At 40.4% G+C, this 6,000-nt stretch overlaps 1 protein-coding gene across 1 annotated transcript in view; it reads right to left on the bottom strand.

Annotated features, from left to right (window-relative positions):
• Positions 1–6,000, bottom strand: part of LPCAT1 (lysophosphatidylcholine acyltransferase 1) — a 50,077-nt gene that overhangs the window by 9,616 nt on the left and 34,461 nt on the right. The gene's annotated exons all lie outside the window — the stretch shown is intronic.

The raw sequence follows: 6,000 nt of genomic DNA, 5'->3' as shown, positions 1-6,000 counted from the left end.
AGGAATCCATGGAGAACTTGAGATGCACAGATAACTCAGTTTCTCACATGTAGACACAGAACAAGTGTCCACAGACAATACATGCCCACTGTAGTAGCCAAAATGGATTTTAACAGTAGGATGAAGGACAGCTGGCATTTGAATACTCCCTTGAGATAAGCCACCACTGACACAGAATATGCAGTCTAACATCTGCCTCTAAATCAGAAAGACTTGATTTGCAACGAATTGACACAAAATTCACTTTCTAGGACTGAGTACTTGTTTAGAGAGTAGTATTCAAGACTTAAGAGATCTCCTCTTTACCAGACATAAGCTGAAGCAGTAAGTTTTCCTCATTGATCAGCATGCTCTTTTGGAGATTGGCTCACATCTCTTTCTGTGCTTATAAAATCCAAACCACAAGATGTCTGCAAGATTTGTGGAAAGCCAGGCTACCTGCTGTACAATATTTTGCTTTCAAACTTTTTAGCCTTCTGGATTTAATTGACTAGTAAAGAGGATATCTCACAAGTCTTGAATACTACTCACCACTTTTGAAGATTAACAACTCTGAACATTTAAAAAAATAAATCTTTCACAGCAGATTTCACAAGTAAACCCAGACCCCTGAATGTAGGATATTTTCAGCATAATTATCACTATTTTTAGCAATTGAGATGTCTTAGAGCTAGTTTTAGCTCTATTTGACTACTTGAAAACAAAACTCCTTTCTTGCATGCTGGGAACCTGCCAAAAAACTTCTAGCGCCTCACAGAACTGGAAGCTGCATAACAACAGCTAGATTGCTGGGAACTGCAAGCTGAGAGAAACATGCTCTAATCCAGAGAAACAAAATACAATCAGTTTTATGCCTGCTGATGCACTTCCACACAGCTTGGCATAATGGAGGAAGGACACTAAACAGCTGCAAAACTGACTTTCCCGATATGCTGGCACACTCTGCCTTGATCCATGAGGCAGGGTCTATCATGGCTGGTTATTTGCTGTGTTCAGCCTGATCTGTGATCACCTCCTGTAATGGACAATACTGCTTTTATCACAAATACAGATGGACAACATCCTCCAGAGGTTTCTTCTTGCTTTAAATGATCTCTGAACACACTGAAGTCATGACACCATTAGTTAGCTGTGAGGAGTTATTACTTTGGGGATGCAAAGACCTACCTACAGTCTGGACCACCGTTTCAGGCACACATTGACAACAGAAGTTTGCATTGTAATATGGATGGTAAAGGCTGTTGAGCAAGAACAGACAGGCACAAGGCCCATGGGGCAATTATCTCCTCCTTGAAGATATGATGAGCCTATAGGGGTATGGCCTCGTATGATCCTCATGGCCAACTGGATGTCAGAATATTGTAGAGTAGAGGTCAAAATGGAACTGATGTTTAATTCAGGTCATTCTTACCAAAATACCATAGCTTTTAAGAGAGAGAAGAATTGATTCAACACAAGTAGGTTTACTAATGTTGAATTTCACCAGGGCCAAGGAGTGTGTAATGAGGTAAACCTTGCAGGCTTGCTAAGGCTGTAGAACATTATTCCAGGGCAGACATGCCTTGTACCCATCACGTGGATACAAGACACCAATAATACTCAGGCCCAGGAAATAAAAAATGATAGTTAGGGATCCAAAAAGAATAAAATAAATTTCTGCCCATTGTTAAAGATAAAAATTGTGTAAGTGTAATCCTACTGAGAAAGCCAAGAAATCTAGAAGGCGAAAATACTGTATTTTTCTGAAAACTGACCCGAAAAGGTTGACTTAGTGCAAGACATACCTTTTAAAAGTGGACATAATCACCAAAACCATATTATCTTAAGTGAAAAATACAAAGAACCTTATGTGTACTACATGTACACACCAGATCAAGAACCTGCCAAACCAAAAGGTCTTGTGCCACAGATATACCAATAATTAAATGCACATTCACCATTATGCCATATTATGTTCTTGCTATACTTTCTATACATACTGATTTTCAATGCACAAAGTGGAAGACAACTACCATAGTGAAAAGGAATATGTGTCATCTTGTAAAAGTATCCGTGCTGCATAACCTCAAAAAAAAACATATTAAATTTTAAATACCATTTGCCAAAAAAACTTTAAATTAATATGAAAATTCAGGAAGTGGAGAACAGTGACTACAATAGAAGGATGTGAGAGACATCCACCTTTGTTACCTTGCTAAACCTGAGTTTTAGAAGTGAAAGGTTTGAGAAAAAATAACCAGGAAGCAATTAAGTACATAAAACAGTGGCAGAGTCCTGGATGCTAATAAATTGAAGGGTAGACAGAAAGCAAGAGAAGAGAGATCAGTAAGGGGGGAGAATTTCTTATGCAAAAAAAAAAAAAAAAAAAAAAAACAAAGAAAAGAAAAAAAAAGCCGATGATCCTTAATCTGTCTAGAAGTTTGATGAAGCTATCAATTTATTTTGTCTTTCCCCCCAGAAAAATAAGATGCAAAAGGCCACATCAGCCCCTAGAATTACTTCAGCAAAATTTCAGATTACACTAAGGCTTAACATTGTAAGCCTCATCCAACAGCAAGCAGAACATAGTCACTAAAAAAAAAAATTTCTACTTTGGATTGCAATATGTACTACATTTTGTGTGGGGTTTTCTGTTTTGTTTTTTGAAGAGAGGAGAGATATATCTAATTTTCAGGAAAAAACCCAATTAAAACCAAGAATAATCACAACTAGGAAGACTTAGGAAGTCTTTTGGCTGAAAACTGAGAGTTCTCTAAGGAGCTACTGATAAGGAGCTACTGATGATGTAAAAGCCATGGTTCCATAACAAAGGGGAACAACAATTAAGGCTAGAAAGTCCTTCCAGCTCATGGACAAAGTGAATGCAGGAATTAGAAAGGACAGAAGTTTGAGACAATAGGAAAAAATAAATTAAAATCTGAACTTAAGGATCTCCTTGCAGACAACTAACCTAAAGCAGCTCATAAAAAGCTTATCAGAAATACAGAGATAACTTAATTATACTAATGCTTTCTGAAGGCGAAGATATTCAAAGAGGTCTTGAACATAGTAATAGATACAATTAAAGTACAAGCAGAGAATCTCTTTAAACAGTGGGATAATTGTGGAATGAATAATCAAATGAAGCAGAGGATTTATAATGTATGAAAGCTACAATAAAGATTGCACATAGCTTAGTAATCAGCTCATTGGTCAGACAGTGATTATCAGGCTCAACAGAAGTATAACTGCCTGAGGACTAATGAATGCACAATTTGAGCAGATGAAACTATGATCAATTGATCTCATTGATACAGCAGTCATTCTATCACAGAGTTCACTATGAACTGCTGTGTTGCAGCCAAGGCTGCTGAGCTTCAGCCAGCTGTGACCTGTATAACTATGCTAACAGAGCCCAAGCTCTTCCTTAGATGAAGCGTAAGAACTCACTGCTGTGGTTGCATGGCTTCTGGATTCTGTGCCAGCAGGCCACAGACTAAAGTTTTACATACAATGTTACTGAATCCTGTAGATACAGAACATGAACAGAAATAACTGCAGTGTAGGAAACTGAGATAAAACTTGATTTCAAAGAATCTAAACCAAAAAAGTTTGGATTTGCCTTACTATATAAAACCCATGTATTTAAAACTGGATGTAACCTTGAAGGTATGTTATTGCTCAAAACCAAGTATTAAGACTGGATGAATAATCCATAGGATAAAATTTACTGTTCTGTTTACTCCAGGATGTGACTGGATGATCTTAATGCCTCCCTGGCCTCAAAATCTTTGAATCAACAGTGAAATGACTGCATTGCCAAACATGCATTAGAGAGGAAGTCCATATCAAGATCTTCATCCACTTGTGTCAGAAAAATACCATTGTAATAGCCTTCTTACTGGCACATATCCAAATCAAGGCAGGATAATATTTTACCAATGTACAATTGCTCAAATCAGACAGAGATCTTTTGGGTTGTGGGGAAACTTCCTCACGAATGCACATAATCCAAAACAAAAACCCAGAAAAGCATAATTTGCAAGAACAGTTTTAAATTGATCAGACAGGAGCCAGACAATTTAACAAGAGGATTAAACTGAATCCTGGGATTATCAACTGCATAAAATATGTGGGTGGTTTTTCAGGTTGAGGGGTTATTTTGTTTGGTTTGTTTCCTTTTTTCTTTCTTTGTACTGCAAATTCAGTGCCTTTGAAACAAAGCAAGAATCTTTATTTCCCCTTAGAATTTTTTCTCATCCTACTGAAAGTCTTTTCAGATGGAGATCCCCAACAATTAATTAATATAATTTGTCAGCTGAATGCATAATGTATGCTGTCCTATATTCCTTACAAAATAAAAGTACAGAATGGAAACATGACACTATGCTCTATAGTTTCATGTGAGGAAACAAAAAAACGAAAAAGGGGTTTTGTATATTAAAGCAGTTAATAGGATGAAACTGTAAATTTAGTTTGTTCAACACAGGATATTGAGAAGGCTGAGGTCCTCAATGACTTCTTTGCTTCAGTCTTCTCTGGCAAGTGCTCCAATCTCAACACAACAGCCACAAAAGATGAAAGCAGGGACTGGAAGAATTAATTACCACCCACCGTAGGTGTAGAGCAGGTCTGAGACCACCTAAAGAACCTGAAGGTGCATACATCTATGGGACCAGATGGGATTCACCCACGGGTCCTGAAGGAGCTGGCGGATGCAACTGCTAAGCCTCTGTCCATCATATTTGAGAGGTCATGTCAGCCTGGTGAGGTTCCCACTGATTGGAAAAAAGGGAACATAGCCCCTATTTTTAAAAAGGGGGAAAAAGGAAGACCCAGGGAACAGGCTGGTCAGTCTCACCTCTGTGCCTGGCAAGGTCATGGAGCACTGGGAAGTTGCTAATGCACATGGAAAATAAAGAGGTGATTAGTGACAGCCAACATAGCTTCACTAAGAGCAAGTCACACCTGGCCTTCTACAAGGCTACAGAGATGGTGGCTGGTGGCAGAGCAACTGGCGTCATCTACCTGGATTTGTGCAAGGCATTTGACACTGTCCCACATGACATCCTCATCTCCAAACTGACAAGACATGGATTTTATAGATGGATGAGTAATTGGCTGGATGGCTGCACCCAGAGAGTTGTGGTCAATGGCTCAATGTCCAAATGGAGGCAGGTGATGAGTGGTGTCACTCAGGAGTCAGTACTGGGACCAGTGCTGTTTATCATCTTTGTTGGAGACATGGACAGTGAGATTGAGTGTATCCTCAGTGAGTTTGCTGATGATACCAAGCTGTGTGGTGTGGTTGACACCCTATAGGGAAGGAATGACAACCAGAGGAACCTTGACAGGCTGGAGAGGTGGGCCAGTGCCAACCTCATGAAGTTCAACAAGGCCAAGTGCAAGGTCCTGCACCTGGGTCAATGCAACCCCAGACACAAATACAGGCTGCGAGGAGAATGGCTGGAGAGCAGTCCTGAGGAGAAGGACTTGGGGGTGGTAGTTGATGAGAAGCTCAACATGAGCTGCCAGTGTGTGCTGGAGCCCAGAGAGCAACTGCATCCTGGGCTGCATCAAAAGAAGTGCAGCCAGCAGGGCCAGGGAGGGGATTCTGCCCCTCTGCTCTGGTCAGACCCCACCTGGAGTACTGTGTACAGCTCTGGGGCCCTCAGCACACGTAAGACATCGAGCTGTTGGAGAGGGTCCAGAGAAGGGCCACCAAGATGGTCCAAGGCCTGGAGCACCTCTGCTATGAAGACAGGCTGAGACTTGAGGCTATTCAGCCTAGAGAAGAGAAGGCTCCAGAGAGACCTTATAGCACCTTCCAGTACTTGAAAGGGCTATAAGAAAGCTGGGGAGGGGCTTTTCATCACAGAAGATTGTGATAAGACAAGGGGTAATGGTTTTAAACTGAGAGAGGGGAGATTTAGGTTAGATGTTAGGAAGATATTCTTCACTATGAGGGTGTTAAGAAACTGGAATGGTTGGGCCAGGGAGGTTGTTGATGCCCCATCCCTG

Source organism: Chaetura pelagica, unplaced genomic scaffold (assembly GCF_000747805.2).
Source record: "Chaetura pelagica isolate M959 unplaced genomic scaffold, ChaPel_1.0 scaffold82, whole genome shotgun sequence".
Lineage (NCBI taxonomy): Eukaryota > Metazoa > Chordata > Aves > Apodiformes > Apodidae > Chaetura > Chaetura pelagica.
The sequence above is the reverse complement of the archived record's forward strand: the minus strand, read 5'-3'. Positions and strand labels throughout refer to the sequence as shown.